Genomic DNA, 27,946 nt, shown 5'->3' on the forward strand with positions numbered 1-27,946 from the left:
GTGTGTACAATCCACATTCCATCCACACCGAAAATCTATTGTTGAATAAAATCGAGTATCCAAAATCTATCATCATCATCATCATCATCATAACCAATATACAGTATCGTTATAAGCTTTCTGTTATTTTGGTTGTTGTTGTTGTAGATATGTGATATGGCCATTTTTATCATTCGATGTTGTTGTTGTTGTTGTCGTTATTGTGTTTGTTCTGCTTCTTCTTTTGGCTCCATCAAATCTTTTTATTGTATTGGTGAATTCGTTCATTTTTTTCTGTTGTTGTTGTTGTTGTTGTTGCTTTTCGTCTGACACAAACACTCGCACACACGATACACGATTGTTGTTGCTGTGTTTATGATGATGATGGAGTTGAAGATGAAAAAATAAAAACGAAGACGATCTGACCGTTGTTGTTGTCCATAGTGGCCAAATATCTTTCTTTCTCTTTATTGATCATCATCATTGTTGGTTTGGGTCGTTCATTTTTAGTTCAATTCAAGTTAAGTTCATTCGGTCGTCGTCATCATCATTGAAAATCGATCGTCATCATTTGAACAACAACAGCAACAATAACTTGGCCACAAGAAGAAGTCACGAAAAATCGTTAGATTGTCCAATCATCAACCATCACCACAACAACAACAACAACAGCAGCAACAACCAAAAAAAAAAACGTTATATGTTGGAAAATGGACAAAATAAAAAAAAAACAACAGTAACCAAAAAGAAAACAGGATAAAAAGAGAGAAAAAAAAATGAGCGTATTACAAATCAGCCAAAACGGAGATAACAAAACACAAGATTGAAAATTATATGAAAAACGAAACGAACAAAAAAAAAAGATATGAATTTGCACCGTCGTCTTTCCATCATTTTGGCCAATAATGATGATAATGCAAATATAGTTTTTGCTTATCAATATAATAATGATGATCATGATGATCATGATGATGATGCAAATGATTGAAAATTTAAATTTATTGAAATTTCAACTAGAACAAAATAAACAAAATGATTTTAAAATGGAACGGTTAGATAAATAAAACAAAACAAAAAAAAAATGAAAATTGACAATTGATAATGTGGATGACAATAAATAATGTGACACATAACATCAACAACAATAGACGATGGACGTTGGACGATGACAATCAATAATCAAAATATGGAAATTTTCATTTTTCATTTTCATTTTTTTTTTCATCAATTTCATTCAGGTCAAAATGGAGGCAGTGATAACACAGCCAAAAAAAAAAAAATTTGAATTGAATTTTCTTCGTTCATTGTAAAAAAAAATTTTTTTTTTTTCAATTTTCAAATTTTTTTTCTCCCTTTTTTTCCTCCATTTTCAAGTCAATTTTTTTTTTTGTTAACAACCATTTTATAATAGTTCAATCACATCAATGTGTATGAGATGAGGGATGACATGAAAAGCTACTTGAATTCCTTCATCATGTGTGTGTGTGTGTGTGTGTGTGTGTAAAATGAAAAAAATTTTTTTTTGTTTTGTTTTGTTTGTTTGATTGATGATTGATTGATTGATTGATTATTATTGCCATCGCTGTTGCTGTTGTTGTTGTTGTTGTTCGTATATCGGTTAATAATATTTGATTGGCTGATTGGATTGGCCAATCAGTTATAATGATGATGATGATGATATGAATCATCATCATCAATTTTTCTCGCTTTTTTTTCGGAAAAAAAAAATTATTATTGTCATGATGAAAATTAATTCAGTTTTTTTCTAGATAGCTAGTTCGTTTGTTTCATCGTCATCATTCTAGGGTTGGCATATATATAATTTTTATTTTCCTATCATGATAAATATCTGGTGGTGAATTTTTTTTTGCGGAAGAATTTTTTTTCCTCTAAATTTTATCATTTTAAATTTTTTTTTATTAATAAAATTTTTTTCTCTTTTTTCTCTTTTCATTCTTTCACATTAAACAGTGTAATAACAATAATAATAATTGTGCTTCTTGAATGGAACCGATCCATATTGATTCATTGATTACAATACATCGGCAAAGGTAAATGTAACAGTTTTCTTCTTCTGGCCCTTTAAGATGCGCGTAGGCATTATTATTATACATGCACAAACAATCAAAAATGCGTCTGATATTGATAATACAACAATGCTATATTGATCCAATTATCGATTGATTTTATAATATTGGTGATGATGATGATGATCGATTCCATCCAATATATTTGCCGGAAAAATGGCTGATTATATTTTATTATTCTACTACTACTGGATCGACACATTTTTTTCCCCTATGGATACGATCAACGGAAACTAATTATATATTGATAAAGGATTTTTTTCTTTTTTTTTTGGAAAAAAGGAATCAAAATTTTTCAATGAAATTGTTCTACGTACGTTCTATATGTCATTTCATTATGATTTTTTTTCAATTTTCAATTTTCATGATTAACGATTATTGTTGTTGTCATTGTGAATCGATGTTCACATTACATTTCATTTTACTCATAGTGATGATTGTGATGATGATTATTGTAATAACGGCAGACAAGATTACAAGATTTCAATAAAAATGTTAATGTTAATTGATCATCATCATCAATTTAATTTAGTTACGGTTTTTATGAATGGAACATGAAGCTTCCAATCTATTTCATGTATATTCAATCTATTCACTAATAGATAAATAGATTGATAGATCGATTCACATGCTATTCATCATTCTTAAATCGATTTACACACACACACAAACACACAAACATTTTGTGTCCATCAATGCCTTATTTGTCTGTAAGAAAAAAAAATAAAAATGAGAATTGAATGAGAAATAAATGGAATTGAATTGAATTGAATGGAACGTTCCAAATCCTCGAATAAACTGCAGAAAAAAACGAGACAAATGACATTCATACACAACAACAACAGCAATAACAACAACAACGCAGACAAATGTTTTATATTGGTGATCCATGGTGACATGGTCATTTTGTTATTACTGTCGTTATTATTCATTCATTGGTCATTCATATATACCATTTGTATGTATGTCTGTGTGTTTCACATGTTTGTAATTCAATACAATTCAATTCAATTGGATTTGAATCGAATCGAATTCAATCATTCATTCATTTATTCATTTATTGATTGAATATCTTACAAATCGTGCTGTGTGTTTTTGAATAGCATTTTTTTCTGCATCTCTTTCAATTTGTCATTATATAATGTTGTTATATATTGACGATAATGATGATACACTAATAATTTCTGTCTGTCTGTGTGTGTGTGTGTGTGTATCCATATGATGATGAATCCTTTTTGGAACATTTGGTACATTCATTGTGATAATAATGAAAAATTTTTTCTTTCTTCCATACAAAAGTGGAACAATGAAAAAAAAACCGTGTGTATAGGTCATCCTGATGATGATGATGATGATGAAGTTTACATCCTTTATATCCATCCAGTGATTATGATAATATTTGTGGGGATTTTTTTTTTACCCAAAATAATGCAATGATAATTAGTGAGCGGTAAATGTTGAAATTTATAACAACACAACAATAAGAGAGCGAGAGAAAAAAAATGTAAATTCATCCTAATTATTTATGCATATGGATATTGTTTGTTTTCATAATGTTGTGTGGAAAGTTGTGTATGTAAATAATTCTTTCTGCGTCTTCTTGGTTGATTGTCACACTGGTGGTGGATCTTTGGCGGTTTTTCGGGTTTTTCACTTTTGTTTTTTTTTTTGCAATCATCCATTTCATTAAATGTTGATTAATAACAATGAACAAAACATTGGAAAAACAAACAGATTTTTTTTTTGAACCTTGATTTTGGTTCTTCATTCATTTTCCGGACAAAAAGTAAAAGTTTAGGGCGTTTTCCTTTACCATTTCATTCATTTGTTCATTTATTCATTCAAATTTGAATATATGTGCGGGTGTGTGTGTGTGTATGTATTCAAATTGTCATTATCATCGTCATCGTTAGTATAAGACGGGAAAAATTGTATATATTTGAATAATATCCGTATTTGTCCCCAAAAAAAAAAATGTTGATCCATTCTGGATGGATCTAATGTATCCTGTTTGTGTTCATTTTCAATATGATTTTTTTCTTTCTCTCTTGGACACACACACACACACACATTTGATTTGGGTGCGGAAACAATATATAAGGTATATATATGTATGTTTATTATGTAAATTATCTCGGTGATATGATAATGATGACAACAACAACAACAACAACAAAATGAACGAATGAAAAAAAAAGAAAGATTGGTCTCTTTTTTTTCTTGGTAATAACGCCTAATTTTTTTGGTTTTTTGGTTTTGGTTTCTGTTATTTACTCTCATGTTCAGAATCAATGAAATTCTTGCTTTATTATTGTATATAGCTCATTATTATGGTTTAGCTTTGTTGAAAATTTTCAATTTGAAGAATTTTTAAATTTTTTGTTTTTAGTTTTCCACCATTCGTCATCATCATCATCATCATCATCGTCATTTTTCATTTTTCATTCAATTTTATTTATTGTCGTTGTCAAATATCACCACTTGGTACTTGAAATATCATTTTCATCATCATCATCATAATGTCATCGAACTATTAAGAGATTTAGTGAAAAATAAAACAAGATGGAACAAATAAATAAATAAACCAACCAACGACAAAAATGACCGGAAAATGAAGTGTTTCAAAAATTTTATATATTTTTTTCTGGTTGACTGACCGACTGACGCCTCCTATTTTTTTTCTTTTGTTTGTTCTTTGTTTCTTTAAACAACAACAACAACAAAAAATTCTCCAGAACTAGGAAAAATGGTCCTTCATTTGCCACCTACTTTTTTTTTGCTGGTTTGAAGTTAGTGAGATATCCAGAATATAGGAACCAAAAATGAAACAAAGTGCTCCAATTGGAACAAATAATAGAAAACAAAAAAAAACAAATGGGCCCATTTGTTTTCATTTTTCATTTTTTTTTTAATATTTTCTTTTTATTATAAATTTTCATCATTTACTTGATTCTGGAACTTTTTTTTTCTTCATCGGTTTCTGGTTTCTAAAACCGTCGTTTTTTTTCGTTTTCACTAATACCACTACCATATAAACTATTATGACTATTATCGTTATCATGTGTACATTAAGCTATCCATAAAAAAAACAAGCTAACTGAAACCTAAGCCCGATAAAAAAAACTCTCATCATCATCATCATCATTATCATCATCAATACTGGAAAATTGAAATATTGATGAAATTGATAATTGGGAGGTGATAAATGGGTGGTGTGAGTACTACTACTACTACTACTACTAGTTTGTGTAATAAAACGAAATCGATCGATATTTTGTACAATTCAGAAAATGATTCTATTGGCGAAAATAAAAATAGAATGACAAAAATATGTTGTTATTTGTATCAGTAAAAGTAAGAAATTTTCAAATTTTTCCCCGGGAACTTATGACTATGATGTTGATGATTGCTATGGCAATCATATACAAATGTTCTTTCTGTTCCTCTCTCTCTCTCTCCCTCTGTCACACACACACTGCCATTTTCTCAATTGTAACCACCTTAGTTTGGTGGGACCAAAAAAAAAAAAAAACATTGGCCTTGATCGTCAATTTGAACCTTTGATGGTGGTACTTTGATATTTAGTTATTTTTTATTGATTTAAAATTTATATTTTTAAAACCAAAAAAAAAAAAAAAAAACTAGTGCATAGCTTGAAAGTTTGAAATTCCATTAAATTCAGAATCCATACCGTACGATGATGAAAGAATCAGGACAAGAGAACAAAAAAAAATCGAATACAAAACAAAACCGAAAACCAGAAAAAAAAATTTGACGAAATTCTCGGTCGAACATCATTTCATTATTACAGAATTGATATTGATTCTATTCTCTCTCTCTCTCACTTGATTCCATAAAATGCATATAAAAGTTTTTCATCATTATCATCATTTCATTTTCGATATCCATTCATCCAGACACACACACATACACAAACAGACATTGAATTCAATTTCATTGGAATGTTTTTCTTGTCTCTCATTTGAAAAATGAATGTAGAACATTCCCAACACTTTAAAATGAATCAAATCAATGCAATACACACAAAAAAAGTTTTTTTTTTATTTGGCTGAATTGAATTTGCCCCATGGTTTCATGATGGTGGCGGTGGTGGTAATCTTGGTGGTGGTGGTGATGATATCACACACATTCCACTATTTGTTTTTTGTTCCATTCATTGATGATTTTTATTTGATTTCAATTTATTTTATTCTTGAAATCATCACCGAATTTATGAATGGATGAATGAATGGATAACTGGCTGTATTATGCGAAACAAACAAACATACACGGGTGAATGGTTATCCATTTTGTGATATAATATAATGGATTGTTGGTGAAAATAACAAAAAAAAAGAAAAAAAATTAAAAGAAAAAAACCAGAATACCAGTGACTGGACTGTTCCATTTTTTTTTGCCTGAAACGATATTTGTTTGTTCAAAATATTCACATTTTTATTGTATATATGTCATGACATGAATGAAAATTTAAAACCAGAAACCAAAACCCAAAAAAAATGATGATGATGATGATAAACGAAGTAAAACATCAAAATGTCAATGAAATTGAAAGTGAGAGAAAAAAAATCATTATTTTTTTTGAGTTATTTTCCATTCTCCATTCTTCATCATCACCATTATTTTGTTATTACAGTCTCGGTTTGATTTTTCATTTTTGTTGTTGTTGTTGTTTTGCCTTCACTTCCTTGTGTTGGTGTAACTTTAGCTTTTATTTTATTTCGCTGAATATTCAATATCCATCCACCACAAAGGAATAAAGTTGTTGTAGAGGTAAAAATTCTTTTGATGTTTTATTTTTATTGAAAATTTATTGTCGTTTTGAAGATTTTTCATTTTTCACTCATCACTCATCATCATCATCATCATCATCAAATGACTGATTCACACATATGATGAATTATGATGATCGAGCAGCTTGCTGATTGCAAAGAATTTTGAGAGAGAGAAAATAAATTTTTTTCCCACTTTAGATCATAATATATGTACATTCGGAATGGATGGATGGATGATGATGTGAATTTATTTTGTGGAATTTTTTTTTTTTTTGCTTTTCTATCATTTGTGTTTGTTTGTTTGTTTTCTACCGTGTACACTTGGGAATGTGTGTGTGTAGGTGGCGACAACAACAACAACAACAACGGCATCATTTGTAAGTGACAAAAAAATATATATTTCCAAGATTATTATCATTTTTTATAAACTTAAATGAGCAACAACAACACCCCCAAAAAAAAAAATCCAGACAGTCATAGGTCGTCGGTTTTGGGTGTTGTTGTTGTTGTCGTTCACCATTTTCCTTTTGGATCACAGCGATGATCATGATGATGATGGAACGTGTAGCGTAAACGTACTGATAAGAATTTGTTGTTTTTTTTTTGGTTCCATGATTTTTTCTTTCGGTGACATTATTCTGTGTTGTTTGTGCATGTATGTGACATCAATCATCCATCATAGAAGCTAGAAGAATACACACCGTTGACACATACAAAAAAAATAAACAAATTTTTTTTCTGGTGAAAGGAAAACACAAACACAAAATTAAAAACAGTATGAAAAAAAAAGAATACATCCATTTATCGATCGATTCAAATATATGATGTTTATCGCCATTATTATCATCATCATCATGATGGTGATGATGAAAATCCATTGTCATGCATAGTAATAATTGTCGTTGTTGTTGTGGTGGTGGCGGTGGTGATGGTGATGGTGGTGGTGGTGATGGTGGTGGTGGTAAATCGAGTCTATTGAATTTCATGAATACGATGAATGAGAAATGAGAAGCAACAAAAAAATTTTTTTTTTTTTATTCAATGAAATGAAATGAGTTTTTTTCTTTCACATTTCATTTCATTATTCAGTAGATGAAAAAAAAAAATTTTTTTTTGTTCATGGGTGTTGTTGATGATGATGATCATGATCATCATCATCGTGATGATAATGATGATGATGAAAGTGTCATATGATACGATCCAAACCAAACAAACAAACAAGAAAAAAAATGATTCAATGCCTTAGAAAGGATTTACTGCCTAGAATCAGATTTCTATTTACTAAAAAAAATAGAGAAAAAAAACGACGGGAACAAAAAATTATCGGTAGATGATATGTATGTGTGTGTGTGTGTGTGTATGGAACTAATGGATTTTTTTCCAGTTGAATTCTGATCAAAGAAAAAGAATATAAACACACACACACACACACACACATTCATTCATTTCATTTCAAAGTCAGTTATGAGGAATGAACAAACATAACCGATACGTATGATATTTTTAATCCACATATATAATAATAATAATAATAATTTGTATATTTATGATGAAAAATCATCATGATGATGAATAAAATAACCGAATCAAATGTGATATTGATGTTACAAACAGAATTGATTTTTTTTTTTTTTTTGAAACTGAATAAAAAAAAATCAAATTCTTTCATGTTTGTTTGTTTATTTGTTTTGTGTATTTGGCATTTTATATAAATAAATTTTAAAATTCATACATATCCACGTTATTTGATATTTTTGGCCGCTATCTACACAACACTAGTATTTACACTAGTAGTCATCCATCGACAGTAGTGTTGAAATAGAAAAACATTAGGGTTGACTTGATTTCAAATGGACCGTAATTTAAAAGTTTATCCAACATGGAGAGAGCGAGAGAAAGTGATTACCAAACTATTAACACACGGTGGCTGATATGTACAGGAAAAAAAAAATTTTTCTTTCTTTCTCTTTTTCTTTTTAGAATCAAGAAAAAAAAATCGACAATTAGGTGATTCTGTTTATTTCAAACTCAATTTATTCACAACAATAATGATAATGTGTGTGCGTGTGCGTGCGCATGCATAAACAAATGTTGCATGAAGAATTGGTTTTTGTTTAGCGGTTTTTATCACCAACATTCTATATTCAAATGAATAGAATTCATTCATTCATTTTATTCATGTATGAATTTTTTTGTGTGTTTTTGTTGTTGTTGTTGTTGTTATCGTTAGTAATATGTTACACGAAAAAAAACTAATGCTAATGATTTGTTGATGATGATGATGATGATTATGATATGCAGAATTATTTTGATAAAAGAATTGAAGAATTTCAAATTTCTCTTCTCTTCTCTTTTCATCATGATCATCAACATCATTATCATTCATTGAAAGGGACTATACAATGAATTAAATTGTGAAAATGATTCATTTTTTGCAGAAAATTTTTTGTTTGTTTGTTTGCTTTGTTTATTCGCATGAATTGTCACGTGCAGAATTATCATTATCATCATCAACATACGATTATTGGTTCAATCAAAAAAAAAAAAAAAAAAAAACAGCCACATTCCGTATGTTTTCGTCATTTTGATTGTCAGGAAATCATGAATTTGATGATGAAAACACACACACACACACACACGCACACAGGCATTGTGAGAAAGGAAAAAAAACAATTCATTGACATTCATTGATGGTAGGAAATAAAAACAGAAAAAAAATCTAGTTGATGACCCCAACCCGAACAAAGTTTATGACCTTTTAAATAGCAACACATCCATATGACATTTGTTAAATGATAGATAAATATTGTTGTGAGCAGGAAAAAAAGAAAGAAAAAAAACGCCTTGAAGCCAATTCCGTTTGCACTAATCATCATCATCATCAGAATAATAACCGCCGTTGCCGCAATCATCAATCTGGTTCCAACATCATCATCATCATCATCATCAGTGAAATTCTTTTCTGGTTTAGTTTTTTTTCCTTGGTTACCCATACACACATATGTGTAAGAGAGAAAGAGAGAGAATTTTGGGATTTCATTGGAATCTCTCCATGGGTTATATGTGTGTGTGCGTGTATATGCTCTGATTTATCGATAATTTTGTTTCATTTCATTTCATTTATATTGTTGACGTGCTTGTTGTTTTTACTACGGGCACACACAGACACACACACACACACACAGAATCATCATAATGAGTGAGGGAAGAGAATAAAAAAAAATCGGTAATTATTTTGTTCGTTATATACCGTTGATGTGTTTGTATGTACAACATTCATTTCATTTCATTTTCAGTATTTCAATGAAACGTATTTTTTTCTGTTCATTTCGATTACTGTACATTTGATTCATTTGATTAGATTTATACCACTGTTGTTGTTGTTGTCGTCATTTTCTTTATTTTTGTTTTGTTTTATCATTCATTCAATGATGATGATGATGATGGTAAATATTGGACTGATGAAACAGTTCTACGTTTGTTTGTTTGCCGGTCATTTAGTATTGGTAGCAATAATAATAACGACAACAACAACAACAACATCATTGATGATGATGATGATGATGACAATCAAAATTACAGCCAAATCAATACAATAGGGACTATGATGTTGATGATTGAGATTATCCCCATAGGAAAATACAAAAAAAAAGAAAATATCTATAAAATATCCAAAGAAGAAGTAGAAAAACAAATTGGCTTTGATATTTGAACCAGAAAACTAGACCAAAAAAAAAAATCAATGGTTCTGGAACCAAAGATTGAATATATAACAAAACAAAAAAAAACAAACAGTAATCGATAATGGTAATCCCATGGAGCCGTCGTCTGGTCGTGTGTTTGTATCGTTTTGTTGTTATATAATCAAAATAATAATAATAAAAAAAGTTTGATGCTAATCAGACAAATAAATAGACAGAGAGCCAAAGAGCAGCAGCAGCACGTTATTACAAATAGGTTTTCATGACCCTATGGGTTGATGTCATGGATGAAAAAAAAAACCATGACAATAGCTGGAAAAGAGATTTTCTTTTTGTTTTCTATTTGTTTGTTTGTTTGAAGATTCTTATGTTTTTTTTTGTTGTTGTTGTTGTTCAATTTGGACCATGAACACAAGTGAGTGGAAATAAAAAACGAATTTGTTTCCATTTTGGTTATCTATGGTTTTGCATTCATTCAATTTTTTTCTCTTCCTATTTCATTGTTGTTTATCAAAAGTTTAGGATCTTTTTTATCCTATGTATCCTTTGTACCAGCGTTAAACACGTGGCCATTAACTGGCTATGATTCTGGTGTTTGGAAAAAAAAAATTTATAAATCACAGCTACTACTACTGCTGCTACTGCTGCTGCTATAGTATTATTGATCGCGATGGTGATGGTGATGGTGAAACCATTTTAGTTTTTTTTTCTTTCTTTTTTTTTTGGTTCGTTGCATTCAAATTTTATGGAATGTTTTTCTATCTGTCTGTCTGTTTCACCATCGTTAAGTGTGTGCCAGAAATTTTTTTTTTTTTTGCATAGAATTGAACATCAATTGACTGCCAACTGCAACAAAGTGATTCAAGACGATAAACAAAAAAAAATTCAAAATTTTATCGAAAAAGTAGATAAAGATAAATGAAAAAAAAAGAAAAGAAACAAATCTCATGATGACCAATGTGTCTGTGTGCGTATGTGTGAAAATAGTCGTCTTTCTTTCCATATTAGTCATTTTTTTTTCTTTATTTCTCATCATCAAATCTTCATGTTTCTTACGTTCATCAAACGTAAAGAGACGAAAGATTTTTTTTTCTGCCTAAACAAATATTTACACTGACACACACACACACACACACAAAAAAAACATTGTAAAAATGACACGTGTTACATACACACATCAATTTGATTGATCAAATTCTTTTCTATTCAGTCATTCATTCATTCATTCTCAATCCATCCATCAAAATTTTTTTTCCTATTTTTGAATGATTGTATGTTCCAAAAACACACACACACACAAAGTTTCATTTTCAAGTAGGCGTATTTTGTATTGTAGTAAGATAATAGATCAATAGGATACATGTTCATGTCATTGGTGTGTGTGTGTCTATAATGTGTATGTCAATCAACAATCACGATTCGAATTGTTTGGAAAATTTTTTTTTTGTTCCATTAATACATCATCAAAGAATCAATCTGAAACCAAAAATCGATAATGGTATCGTCATTGTCCATTTAAGTTATTTTTCTATATACTGCTATCTTTGACCATTTGAGTTAAACTTTTTTTTTCTATTTTTTCGAAATACTTTTGTTGTTGTTGTCGTCGTCGTTTGCCCCAAATTCACTTTACATTTTTGTTTTTCATTCATTCAAACATTCTATTATTATCATTTATGGTGAAAAAAAAAATCCTGCCACCACAACTACCACTACTACCACTATTACTAATACCTCATCATCGGGGAAAAAAATGCATTAGTATCATTTATGAATAGTGAAATCAGGAAATCGAAAAATAAACGGAAATCAAAAAAAAAAGAAAAAGAAATGGAAACTGAAAATCAGTAAAAAAAACCAAGATTTTTTTTCGTTTTTTTTTATATTGAAGAAACCACAAAAATGATGATGATGATGATGACTTTCATCAGAAACCATTCCATCATCATCATCACCATCATCATCATAATCATAATCATCGTTGAAAAGGAAATGGAAATGGCATATTTCATCCGAAATGAAATGAACAGAATACATGATTTTTTTTTGTTTTCTGGTACTGATTCTTTTACCGATTAACCATTCGTACACACACACACACGAAACTTTGGATCTAGAAACTCCTTTTTTTCTGTTTTTGTTTTTATCAAATAGGAAAAAAAATCCATATATGAAATATCTCTCTCTAGCTTTAACATACACACACACACACACACACACACACACACATAGAAAATAAACAAATTCTGATGGATTGTGTTATACACTAAAAATAGATCCAAAAAAGGAAAGAATATTAAAAACAACAAAAATGCCAAATGCAGACCTGTGTACTTGGCAATCTATGTATGTAAAATGTATGTGTGTGTGTATGTGTTTGTGGACCACCGGGGATAATAATGTTGCCATGTTGTTGATGATCCATCCACACATTTAGTGATGATGATGATGATGATGATTATTATTATTATGATGACGGCTTTGAAACGATTGACGAGTGTGAAATGAAAGTGAGAGAAAGAAAGCGAGAAAAAGCTCAAGTTCCAACATAAACATGATCTTTAGTTTCTCTTCATATAGAAAGAAAAAATACAAATGCCAAACAAAAAAAAAAATTTTTTTTTTTTTTGTACAATCATCAAGAATATTCTATCGCTCTTTTGTTAACGATGGTGGTGGTGTGTGTGTGTGTGTGTGTATGGGTAAATAGTACTTGCCAAACTACTAAATAAATCAACTCAAATTGTTAATGTTGTTGTTGTTGTTGTTGTTATTAGAACTAAAATAATCATTCTGGACACAGAACCAAAACCGAAAAACGAAAATTTCATTTCATTTCATTTTCTTCTTAATGAATTTTTTTCCACATTATGTGTGTTTGTTTGTGTGTGTGTGTGTGTATGATCCATTTCCGTCCGAAACAACAACCACAAGAATAAATGAAAATTATATGGGTAAGCAATGAAAAAAAAAATAAAATAAAAATTATTCATTCACATTAAAAATTGTCTGTAATATGATATTCGTGTAAGCATAGAAACGACCAAAACAATTTGAACATTTGCAAATAAAAAAAAAAGAATTCATTTCTCTCTCTCTCTCTCTCTCGCTCTCTGTGGCGTTTCTGTTTTGCTCTAGAATCAAAAAAAAAAAATGCTCAAATAACCAAAAAAAAATGTCATTGAACAAATTTCATTTCCGGCTATATTATTACAGCAGAAATGAATTTTTTTTGTTTTGTTTTGTGTTTTTGTCTCCGGTCATCATCAAAGTAAAATTAATGCCCAAACAAAAGAAGATGAAATAATCATAATAGTTTGATCCATAGGTTGATGAATCTATTATTTTTTGTGTAGGGAGTGATCATCATCGTCATCGTCAGCAGCATTGGTGATTGTCCCTTGTGTCCAATTATCCAAACATCGTCATCATCATCATCATCATCGTGATCATCAAAAAAAAAAAAAAAAATGTTCACAATGAATGGGAATGAACTTTTTTTTTCTCTGTGTATACAGTTCATAGTTTGAAAAATGACGATGATGATGATGATGATTATATATTTGAAGAATAATCATTATCTAAATGAATATGGAAATTAGTGGTAACCTTTAACCATAAAAAAAAACAACAGCCAGAATAATAATTCTAGTTTTTTTTTAAAGTTTCAATTTTTTTTTAGTTCAGGAATAACCGACCAAGCGACCGACCGGTTATCCTTCCGCCGGATCAAACCGACAACAGACCAAACACACGATTGTATGAAATCTAATCCATCATTTCCGGTTTTTCTTTATTTTTGTTTCTGTTTTGTTTTGTTCTGCCTTTTTTTCACCCAAATAACTAACTGATCATTATTATCATTAAAAATTATATACATAAAGTTGTAATTATCAATTAAATCGTATTGTATTTATCGTTCTTTCATACACACGTGTGTGTGTGTGTGTGCATACCTAGTTCCCGTGTTCCGGTTCAATGTCCAGCGTGTGCTTGTGTGTGTGTGTGTGTAAGTGGAAAATTGATCCAACTTGAACTAATAACTGACTTGCTGACTGATTTCCGTTTGATTTTTTTCTTGTTTCATTTCATCCGGTTTTGTGTCGGTTTTAGTAAAAAAAAAAAAAAAAAAAAATAACTTGAATTCTCAAGAGATTTATTAGTTACCAAAAAAAAAAATGTTTCTTTTTTCATTTTCTGTTTTTGTTGTTGTTGTTGTTGTTGTTGTTGCACATTTATTTTCATTGAATCATTAACATCATGATCATCATCATCATCATCATATGATGTTGATAAACTTTTCTTGATCTCGCTTACCACATAGCTCATTAACTTATTCAATGTGAAACAAAAATTGTACAATTTTCCATTGTGTCTAGTTTTTATTCGATATTTGGATCTTATCGGTTTCATTTCAAATATAGCTCCACAATAGCAGCTTGATTCAAATGAAAATTTATGCACGACATATTAAATTGTTACCGATTGACTGACTTTTTTTTTGTTGCCTTGACCAAATATAAATAAATGGATCATGATTCTCAAGACAATTCATTCGCTATATGTCTGTTGGTTAGTTGAATTCCGTTTCCTTATGACACTGCTACTACTACTACTACTACTACAACAAACAAAATAACAAAAAAAACATTCAGATTGGCTTAATTCCTTATTGTAGATTCTATTTTGTTATCTTTTTATCTGGAAAATAAATCTCGATTTTCATGTGTGTGTGTGTGTGTGTGTGTGATATATATTCGAAAAACAACAACAATCGTTAAATAAATTGAAACAAACGAAGAAAAAAATATCATTGAAAATCCAAAAGGGAAAAACAAAAACTCAATTTTCTCGTTTTTTTTTCTCTGATTCATTTTACAGGGTTAAAAAAAATAAGTAAATTCCACAAACACACAAATGCATTGACATTTCTTTTGTTTATTTCTCTCTGTATGCGTGCAAGCGTATTTTTTTTCATTTTTTCTTAGATTCTGGTTGTTGCTGGTGTTGTTGTTATTGTTCAAGATTGTAGAATTTTTTTTTCTCTTCCAATTTCAATTCTTTTTCTTCAATGATTTTTGACAGACAGCTTATTATATTGTTATTATTATACATTTCTTATTGCCAATTCATCGTCGTCGTCGACGTCTTAGTTGTCATTGTCATTTTTTTCCATTTCTTTTTTTTCCGTTCGTTTGTTACGTATATAACGCCTTAATCTCACAACAACAACAAGAATCAAGAATAAACAAGGTTTTTTTCTCTAAAAAAAAATCTTGCCAAAAAAAAACAGAATATATTCAGAATTCACGAAAAATTGAATAAAATATTCGCCATCATTGTCGACGACGATGACGATGATATAACGACCATGTCGATTTAGATGTGAATGTTTGAAATTGCGTTTCAAAAAAAGATGTGGATGAGAATCGAGAAAAAAAATTTAAATTTAAATTTTCATGTTTCAACCAAAAAGCTTCCCGCGAAAGCTTTTGCCTTTTTGTTTTCTCATTTGTAAATATACAGAATATTCTTTTCATTTTTATTGGTCAAGGTTTGAATTTAAAAATTTGCCCACCATACTCGGATAAATAAATTCTTGATGCCCGTATTTTGTCTGTTTGTTTTTTTTCTTTGTACACAACAAAACATCATTTTATGTTTGGTGGTTACGATCCAAGAATGACAATAAAATAATGAACCAGAATGAATATTGTGAAATTGAAATTGAAATACAAATCAATTTCAATATTCAATCTCTATCTATCTATTTATCTATCTGTCATCGATTTATTTCTGTTGTTTATTGATCTCTCAGTGTGTGTGTGTGTGTGTGTGTATGCGTGCGTGCGTTTGATTGATTTTGAAAAATTCTGTAAAAGAATTTAAATTTAAATTCAATCATTTCCATTGAAAAATTCCATGTGGGCCAATTTGAATTTGTGAACAAATTTTTTTTTATTCTGAATTCTTTCTTTCATCACTTAATTTAAATAATATAATATGCTTGTATTTTTCATGATCAGAATCCAGAATTTATCTACACACAAAAAAAATGAATTAACAAAAAACCAAAAATACTCACTTTCACCATTTTTTCTATTCAGAATTCTGTTCAACATGTACATGAGATTTAACGATTGATTTTTTTTTCATCATTTTTTTTTCTCGAATTGGTTTATCATGTTCTTCACAGTAGAACAACAACAACAACAACGACAACAACAGCAGAAAGAAAAAAATTTTTTGTTTTTACCAAAAAAAAAATGGATCCAATTGTTATGTAATATTATTTTGTGGCATTATCATGATTATCTTCATAGCGACAAAACAAAACAAAAAACAAAAAAAAAACAAGACCGGCCATCATATATGATCAACAAACATTTATCAATCCCTACTTATATACATGACATGACATGAACATACAAACAAATGAATAAATATATGTAATGGTAGTAGTAATGTGGTTTTTTTTTGTTTGTTTGTTTTCATGTTGACAAAAAAATGAGAAAATATTTCCATAAACATTGAAAATAATATTTCTAGAAATTTTCAATATAATCTTATTTTGAAAAATTCTTTTTCTCTTGTTTGTTTGTTTGTTTGTTTTGGTACAAAACACTAATGGCCTAAATTTATTCTTTTGTGGTTGTTGTTGTTGTTGTTGGGTGTACATTACATTACATTGGATGATGATCTGAATTTTTTTTTTTGGAGCAAGTTTCGGGTGCCCTGAATCTAGATCAAAGTCCACACACACACACACACACATCGAATGTGAATGCAAAAAAACATTGTTGAATGAAAAAAAAAATAAAATTTTCTTTCAGATTGTATAGAATTGGTTTCCAGATTTAAACACACAATATAGAATATTCACCACTATCTGCCACATTGGAACATTTGAAAAGTGGAAACTTTTTGGTTCCGCTACAAACGAATAATTTAAGTTCCTATTAACTTTTAATTGAATTTTCTTTTTTGTTCTGACTGGCCAATATCAATAATCAAATAAGCAACGCACACACCGAAAACACCGACTATCATCATCATCATATGTGTAGCCATGTGAAACATTTCATCGAACCAAATTCTTGTGGACCAATCCAGAACGGGGGAAAAAAATTATTATTGTCATCATCATCATCATCATCATCATTGACAGAAAAAAAAACTAAACGTCATTTTTTTTTATTTTGTCACAAACGGTGTGGCCATGAACATATGAAGAACAAGAACATTATTATAAATCAACTATCAACGACCATAGAGTAGTAGTATACTACTCCTATTACTACTGCTCTACTATAAACCTTTTTGACAATTCGATTTGTCATTTGATTCGATTTACAACAATCACTTTTTTTTAGCCATAATACAAAACACAATTGATGATGATTGGTCGATGAATGAATGAATCAATGAATGAATGGCTGGAAACAGCATAAAAAAAATGTAGAGAAATAAAACTACTTGTATATATGAAATGACTGAAATGACTGTTTTTTTTTCTTCTGTACAAATTTTCCTGAATATATATATAAAAAAAACCTAAAACTTTAATTCGGGTACATATAATATAACCAGGAGAATGGCAAAAAAAAATGGAATCTACCCATTAAATTGGTTGGTCATTTGGGCTCATCCAAATGAAAAAAAAACCCTAGATAGAAAGCGAGAGAGAGAATGAGAAAAATCTATTTTACTTTTTTTTCCATGGCAAAAAAATTGGACAAAAAAAAACACTTTATTGGTTTCATCACCATCATTTGTTCATCTCGATGTATTCCGTGTGTGTGTGTGTGTTTGGTCCAATCAAATTGATTTTAGAAATATATAAAAAAAAAACTCTGGAGAGGAACAAAAAAAAATTGATTTGATGACACAACTCCCAATGATGATGATTTTGATGATGATGATGATGATGACAACATGTGTGTGTGTGTGTATGTGACAAAAAACCAAACAAGACAATATATAACCTAAACCTAACGGTAATCCATAAGAAAAAAAAATGAAATGAAAATGAAAATGAAAATTGTCATGTTTTTTTTCCACTATCTTTTTCTGGTTGTCGTGTTTAAAACACACACGCATACACACAAAACATATGTGTGTGTGTGTTTGTGTGATGATTTCGATGTTATCATTTTCATTTTCATTCATTCATTCATTCATAGTGTGTAAATAACGTTATTGTACAGCCATTTTTTTTATTGTGTGTGTGTGTGTGTGTTTAGGTAAATTTCAGTACAGAGTGCTAGTAATAATAATAATAGCCGATGGCTGACATAGAATACTTCACAATAAAAAACAAACGAAAAATCAAATTGCAAAAAAATTCCTTTCAATCATATTCGTTGATTTGGAAACAACAACAACAACAACAACGACGACAGTAAACAATTCTGGAATGATTTCTAGAAATTGTCCAAGATGGACAATTTTTTTTTATTTTCAATCAAATAATAATAATAATAAATTCTCTTTCTTTTCAATTGTTTTCAAAGATGAAGAGATGAAATTCTGTTTGATTTGAATCCAGTCACAATAGAATTTGATACACACACACACACACACCCGTTTACAATAAAAATGAGAATGTTGTGACATTCGGGTACATTTTTCGGATTTTTTTTTTGTCTGCCACTGCTGTTACTATTCCACTGCATGTGTTTCCATTGATTTTCACTAATTAGATGAGAAGTGAAGCGGGTGATGGTGAGAGCGAGAGCGAGAGAGAGAGAAAATAAAAGTCGAACTCAAAATGATTAGTTCAAGTGTTCTACACACACACACACAATTGGTACAATTCTTCAAATGGTTTTTGAGAATTTTTGTTTTTTGTTTTGCTGGTTACATGTCTCTCTCATCAATCGCCTCTTGGGTCCTTTTTTTTGTTCTGTATGTTGGATCGTTTTTATCGAGAGAGAGAGAGAGCGAAAAAGTTTTTATGCCCAATTCATTTGCATTCATTCATTCCAATCATTCATTTTATTCACATTTATCTTTCGAATGATTATTTGGATCGTAGACATACACACACACACACACAAATACACACTAAAATCGAAATGGAAAAAGAAAAAACTTTTTTTTGTTACAGGGTTTTTTTCACTATGTAAAATTCTGTATTCGAACATAATGATGACAATTCATTGAATGAATGATGGAATACAATCGGATCAAATGTATGATGTGTAATTCAAAATGGAATTGTAATGTTTAGATTCTTTTTTTTATTTATTTATTTATTTCTCGTGTACGTGTTAATGCCGGCTATATCCAACCAAAAAAAAAAGAAAAGAAAATCATTCGATTATGTAACAATAAGTAAAATGTTTTCCAACAACGATAAAAAAAAAGTTTCAAAGAAGACAAAAATCATCATCATACAAATTATTACAATTCAACTGTTTCTATTTCGACAATGATCATTTTCTCATTGCTGTGTGTGTGTGTATAGCAATATATAGACGCAAATATTGAACCATAGAAAAAAAAATGAAAAACAATTTAAATTGATGTCATTTGGTCTGTGTGTGTGTGTGTGTGTATGTTCGTCGATTGTTTCGATTGGAACAATGGGGACAAAACAAAACAAAAAAGCAAGAAAAAGAAAAGAATCGAAAAATATTGACTCTCTGTGAAAAAAAATATACCATTTTACACGGAATTTTTTTTTCTTCTACAAAACAAAACATGAAAAAAAATATCAAAAGACTAGAATCGTAAAAAAAAGTGAAGCAAAAAAGATTTTTTCTTCCAATTTTGTTCCAAATAATGCCCGAATGTGTGTGTGTGTGTGTGTGAAAGAAACAATTTTCGTTTCGTTTCGTTTCATTTTATTTTTACTGGCATTTTTTTGTGTGTGTGTTAAATTGAATCTAATTTTTTTTTACTTTTTCTGTTCTGTTCTGTTTTTTTTCGTCTACTTTTCACTTATTTTTTATTTTTTTTCTGGTTATTTGTGTTCATCGAATTTGTGATTTTTTCGTTTTGATTCGATTTGATTTTCAACTGTTTTTTTTTATTTCAATTTTACAATTTGCTTTTTTTTTATTCTCTCTTTATCATTTTTGGTCGTGTGTGATTTGTATCATTTTTCTTTTTTTTTTCATTCGCTCTTTCTGTTCTTATTTTTCATTTTAATGTTGTTGAAGAAAAGAAAATCCTTTTCACCAAAAAAAAAAAAAAAAAAAAAAACGAAACTATTTGCTGTTTTATATGATGATGGTGATTGAACGATGGCAATTTTGTAACAAATGATGATGATGATGATCATCATCATCATTATTATCAATGGTGTGTGTGTGTTTATTATTCTGGACAATATTTCCTCGTTTTAAACAGAAACGAAGAGGAAAAAAAATATATGAAATTTGGTCCAAAAAGAAAACAAAAACAGCAATGATGATCTCTGCAATTTAAACTCATATAATTCAATCCAATTGCATCTAATTTTCTTTTTTTTAGTTTTAAATTGCACAGCGCTTAAATACACAAATAAACAATTGAAAATTGAATGAAAATGGTGATGAAGAACAAAAAAAAATCCAATTGATTTTACATACATAAATTTGAATCCATTTTAAAATGAAATGAATTTTTTACTCACTCAAGAATTTTTTTCTCTTTTTCATCCATACAGATTGCCTTGTTGTTTTTTTGCACATATAACCAGATTCCAGAATCGAGGAAAAAACCTAAATTTCATGGATCCATCACAGTGAATGTAAGTCAAGCAAAGAGAAAAAAAAATTAAACAATCATCAGATTGTATACAAAGAATTCATTCGGTTTTTTTTTCGCAAACAAACAAACAAACAAACAAACAGAAACACAAACATAATCCTAAAAATCGAAAAAAAACACAACATCAAATGAGTGAATAGGAACAAACATTTTCATCAATCAAAAAAAAAAAAATTTCTGATTTTGAAATATTTACTTTATTTATATATATATTCAAATCAATTCAAAAATGGACGTGTGTAGCGGATTTTCCATGTGAGAGAGAGAAAAAAATTGAAAATCCATTCATTTTGAATTTTTTGTAATATGATATGATGATCATGATCATCATCATCATCTCGACAGGGATTCTTTATCCAAAAATACTCATTTGTCATCGCTATATGAATGAATGAATAGATGGATGGATGGATCATCATCACATTCATCATAAGATGGATCATCGATCGTTCCTGGAATTATTATTTTCAAGGCTTTCACATTTATACATTCTTTATAAACATGTGCCGAACGAAATATCGAAATTGAATTTGAATCAAATCGAAACTTTTTTTTTGTTTTTTTTTATTCACGATTTCACAATCACTCACGTGATTCAATCGTTGTTATTAGATCAACAAGAGAATAATATTGTTATATATGGGATAGGATAAAATTTTTTTTTTTTTTGCTTTAGAGATTGTCAAGTTTTTTCTCTAGAAGACTTGGAACAATGTTCCAAACACACCGACCAACCAGTCAACCAGCCAGTATTGTTGTTGTTGTTGTTCACAGTCTATCATTGATTTTTTTTTTAGGCGAAACGATGACAACAACAACAACAAAGAACTTGGATAGATAAATTTCCCTTGAGAATCCCGTGGGGTCTTTGGCGTTTTTTTTCTTCTTCTTTCTGGTCTGAATTCTATAGAATCACATAAAAGAATTTTTTTTTTTTTGTTCACCATTATCATTCATTCATTCATTCATTGAATGTCGAATAAGAATAAATACAGTATATGTATGTCTTTGCTATGGTATGGTTATTATACAATGGTCGTGTCATGTGTCATCTCTATATGCATATTTCTCCATATTTGGACACGTGTGTATTGGGGATAAAAATGATAATGCTCTTTGTATGATTTAAATAAAAAAAATTTTTCTCTCTCTCTCTCTCTCTGTTGTCTGTTTCGCTTGCTTGGCTTGCTTCTTTAGCAAAATTTTTTTTTGTCTCTACACGAAAAAAATGAATGAATGAATGAATGAACTGGAAAAAAAATAAAATGAAAAATAAAAATTCTAGAACTAAAAAGCCCAAGGCTTATTATTATCGTTTCAATGATGATGATGATGATGATTTGGGAATCGTTTGAATTTTGTTCAACTCCATCAACATCATCATCATCATCATCATTATCATCATCAATGGTGAATAAATCCTTCAAGCAAAAGCCGTTCGTTCTTTTTCATTTATTTTTTTTTCGTTTTTGCCCAATGGATAAATTGATGATAATGGAACATGGTTCCATGCACATGTATTGGGTCTCTCTATATGTGTGTGTGTGTGTGTGTGTTAAACTGATTGGAAAAAATGCATTACCATTTATGAAGTTGAAATGAATGAAAATGTAGAAGAAAAATTTTTTTTTTCATTTTATATTCAAAATCAACTCAGTAACCGGAACTAGAATTTTTTTTTACTCGATGCTGTTTGTGTAAATTGCATCGAGATCATTTTGATGCAATCGATTCTCAGTGATGTGTGCGTGTGTGTGTGTGATTCATTCTATTTTTGGAATGTTCCAAAAATAAAATAAAAAATTCTTGATTTCCAATTGATTTTACCACTTACCATCTAATGGTATGAATTTTTTTTTAATGGTCAAATTTATTCTCTGTTATCTGTTTTTTCCGACACTTTTTCCTCGTACAAAAAAATGTGTAAATGAGAATTCTCGACTGATGCATCTGTGTGCATTGATTTTAATCGATCCAATTCACAATTGATAATGAGCTAGTTGGGCCCAATAGGATGAGGAGGAAAAATTTTTTTTTCATTTGTTAGGTGATGATGTTCCTGGGTAAAAAAAAAGTAAAGACGTGTCCTCCATGGGTCTGGTAACCAGATATAGGTAAAGCAAAAATAAATGAATGAGAGAAAGAAAAAAAGTTTCCATTTGAAGAGGCATTGGAACTTGGAAAAAACTAGTGGCAAAAAGGAGAAACAAAAATTTTAAATGTTTGAAATCAAAATTGATTTTATGAAAATTAAAAATTCATTATGAACAGAAAAAACTTGATGCCGATCATGGTTGAAGATTTTTTCATTCATCGCATTCAATGATTGTCTTGCTCTCTCTCTCTCATACACGCACACTGATGGAAAATGAACGAATCGATAAGAATTCTCCTTGTCTTTCTGGTTTCAACCATAAACATCGTAAAGATTTTTTTTTGTTTCATTTCGTCAATTTTTCTTCATTTGGCAAACTTTAATTAACTAAAAAGCTTTTTTTTTCTCTCTCTCATTTTTCTTGTTGCTTTTGGAATCATTTCTGGAAGCCAAAAAAAAAAAAATTAAATCGAATCGAATCGAATCGAATTGAAACCCTTAATGTTTGGTTTAAAAAAAAGAAAGGGAAAGAGAGTGAGGAAATTTTCGTTGATTAGGAATCATTTTCAAAGCTCGTTTTCGTTGTGTTTATTTGTTTTTTGTTTTTTTTTTGTTTGTTTGTTTCAATCCAAATTGAGCAACAACAACATTATCAATGACAATAAACAAGGCCGTACACCCGAAATAACATCTATGATATTGACAAAACCAGACGACAACAACAAAAACCAATTTTCAATTCAAATTTTTGGCATCGACAACAACAACAACAACAACAAAGAGAAGAAAAGCGAGATCGATCGATTTCTCGATAATTTTTCTATTTCTCTTTTTCACTTGATCATTGTCGATTCGTCTTAAAAGTCACATTCTCACTTCATATCTTTTTATTAGTTTCGATTTTGGTTGTTGTATTGAAAATTTTGGATTTTCTTTCTTTCCATTTAAGTAACTGATTGTTTGTTTGTCTGTGGAATGAGAAGAAGAAAAAAACTTTCAAAATGATGATCATGATCATGATCATTGCTACAATGATGATGATCATCACCATTTTAAGCATTACATTTTTACAATTCTTGTCAATTGTCGTTTTTTTTCTCCACTTTTTTTTTGCTGGCTATTCACATTTTGATTTTGTCTGTCTGTCTGTAACAAAGAATATATATAAATTCGATCGAACAATTTTCATCTGCAAAAAAAATAAGGAAATGATCTTTATTCACGACGCTATCATCAATCAGAATGTATCAATAGAATCGATTATCAATCGATATATATTGCTTTATAGCTTTAAACATTTGTATATATTCTGTCCATGTAATTATGACAGTTTTCTGTTTGTTATCATCGCCGATAATTGAATAATTTACTAAATTTTTTTTAAACGCAATAACAACAGCAGAAAATTAGCAATAGCTAATGGCAATTTATTTATAATTTTATTCATTTTAATTGGTCATCACGTCATGATTTTTTTTTTGGCCAATCAATTTACATATGAATCGTTTTAAATGGTAATTACCATTTAAAATACAACGACGATGATGATGATGATGATGATTTCAAATATGAAGAGGAGGGTTAATTTAACAATTTATTTTCATATAATTTATTCATTTGAATAATGATGATTTTTATTTTCACTGTAAAATTTTTCTCCCGGGTGCAAGATAAGCACAGTATAACACACACACACACACACACACACACACACAGTTTTTATTTGCACTATTTTGATTTTTGTGACCACATTATGTGGGTGAAAATAGAAATATTTGAAAAATTTTGTCAACTAAAATGGCAATGAAAAACGTACATCAAAATAATTGAAAAAATTTCATTCCAAAACAAAAGGACAGATCGTAAAATTTGTTTCTTTACCATTCAACAAAAGAAATGATCATGATGATGATGATGATGAAAAAAAATTCCAAAATTCATCAATTGATGATGATAATGTGAATATAATGGATAAACAAAAAAAAAAAATTTCACATGTCCAAAAAAAAAAACAAAAACAAAAACAGCATGATTGCAAGTTTGTGTGTGTGTGTGTTTTAACAATGATAGACTATAGTAGTAGTAAAAAATAACAACAACAACAACATATGATGATGATAATGATGTGAATATGAAAAAAATAACTCTTGTCCCTTGTCTTTCTTTGTCGTTTTAAAGCAAAAAAAAAATTCATATCGAGTTGGTTGCCATTCATTTTGTTTTGTTTTGTTTTATTTTCATCATTATTCTGATTAATTAATAATTTTTGCCATAATAATATAATTATTAAATATTGATATCGATATATACTATCGATTTATATTGTTGAATCATTATTTTTATGAATGACTCATCATCAACATCATGTTATTTGGTTGGCCACTGAATTTTTTTTTGTTTGTTTGTTTCATTTACTCATTTGAAATATACACATGTACGTATATATGATACATACATGATGATTTATTATCTAATCTTAAAAGTTTATTTATTTTTTTTTTTACCAATATTGCAATCATTTATTTGATGATGATGATCATCATCATGATGATCATGATCATGATCATCGACTCGTTATCATTATCGTTATGATCATCATCATCATCATCATCGTTTTTATTTTCATTGGACAGTACACATCGAAATTAAATTAACTTTGCTAGCCACGCACACACACACATACACACACACATTGGACACACACATACACGAAAAAAAAAAGAAATCGAAAATCGTCAATCAAATCAAAGAAATAAGAAATAGGATAGGATGATTGCTTGTTTTCTGGTTCAAAAAAAAAAATGAAGAAGAAAAAAACGCACACAGACAGTGTGTGTAAATAGAAAAATTTTCGCTTTTTATTTTATTTTCTATTCTATATATAAAATCAAACAAAAAAAAAAGATGAAAAATAACCACCACAAAAATAGTAGTTACTCAGTTAGTTGGTTGGTTGGTTAGTTAGTAAAGAAAAGATGAAAAGACTGGAAAAAAAATTTCGGACAGACACACACACACACAAAAAAAAAAACAAGAAAATCAATTTTTAATTAACCAGAAACGTAATGAAAATGAAAAATCTGATTACCACCACCATCAGAAGATAGATTCTATATACATTCATTTTTTTTGTTTCATTACTTGATTTCATATTTTTGATTTTTTCTTTCTTCTCTTCGTTCATAACTCTTACACACACACACACGCACTGTATTGCCAGTTTATTATTGATCATCATCATCATCATCATTGGTTTTTTTTTTGACAACAAGAATCTAGCTAGCTGTGTGGAAAAAAATGTCCAACTAAAAATTTTTGTAATGAATAAATGAGGTAAAAACCACAAGAATCAAGTTTTATTTTTCTAATTAAAATGAATCAATCAAAAATTTTTTTTCCTTCTTCTTTCTTCATTTTTTTTCATCATTTTTTTTTTCTTGGTTACATTTACATTTACATTGTTTTTGTGGCATTTTTTTTTGAGGTGTTTTAACACCTGTCGCAGCGTCATCATTATCTTTGTTTTTTTTCAACCAAAAAAAAAAAAAAAAAGTATTGCATCTAATGGTAGCAATTTTTTTTACCATACCATACCATTTGACAATGATGAAATTTTACAAATTAATTTTTTTTTATTATTTATTATTCGTTTGATCATGATCAGATTCTATTGACCTTATAACATGTCAATCAATGTGTGTGTTTGTGTTTTTATGATGATGATGATGATGATGATGATCATAGACACATCATTTCATTTCATTCATGTTGATAGATGTCATTATCATCCAGTCATTCATTCATTCATTCGTCGTCGTCGTCATCGTTATTGTTGCTGATCGTTATCATTTTCAATTGTTTTCTTCATTTTTTTTTCTTCTCATTTGACTTGACCAAATAATTTCAATTTTATTTGACATTGGAATTTTCATTACCTATTGTTAGTCTGTGTGCGCTGTGTTTTTCATTCGTTTATATTTTTTTTTTGTTTTCTCAGTTTTTTTTTAGGTTTAATGTCCTTGACTATTTTTTTTTAATGATGTTTTCTTTCATTCTTTTTTTTTATTTTCTCTTTGCAAATAAAAACAACCGCCACCAATAATACTCGGTTGTTGTTGTTGTTTGCAATGTTTGAATCATTAGAACAAAAAACAAAAAAATTTTTTTTTTGACAATTCGAGAAAATAAAATCATTTCTTCACCATCATCATCGATTGATCGGTATTATCAATCTCTCTCTCTCTCTCTCTCTCTCTCTCTCTCTCTTTAGGTTTTCAATCAGAATATTATCGTATCGAGAAATAAAAAAAAAATCATAAGCAAAATCAAGTGGAAAAAAATGAAAAAATATTCCATTTTTATACGTGTACAATAAACAAGGATGTTTTTATCCATCCAACTAATTCCAAATGATTGATTTTCATTTTCATGCTTACAAAAGTAATAATACTTGATCACTTGTTGTTGTTGTTGTTGTTCTCTGATTTTTCATTGGTTTTATTAATAATAATAGTTCTTCTCCTCAAACACACA

General features: G+C 29.1%; 1 long non-coding RNA gene across 1 annotated transcript in view; it reads left to right on the forward strand.

Annotated features, from left to right (window-relative positions):
* Positions 1 to 27,946, forward strand: part of LOC124499694 (uncharacterized) — a 72,871-nt gene that overhangs the window by 12,975 nt on the left and 31,950 nt on the right. The window contains exons 2-3 of the long non-coding RNA XR_012832237.1: positions 1,951 to 2,030; positions 21,215 to 21,298. This is a non-coding gene — a long non-coding RNA (uncharacterized LOC124499694). The remainder of the gene's footprint in view (positions 1 to 1,950; positions 2,031 to 21,214; positions 21,299 to 27,946) is intronic.

The sequence above is a fragment of the Dermatophagoides farinae genome, chromosome 5, assembly GCF_024713945.1.
Source record: "Dermatophagoides farinae isolate YC_2012a chromosome 5, ASM2471394v1, whole genome shotgun sequence".
Classification (NCBI taxonomy): domain Eukaryota; kingdom Metazoa; phylum Arthropoda; class Arachnida; order Sarcoptiformes; family Pyroglyphidae; genus Dermatophagoides; species Dermatophagoides farinae.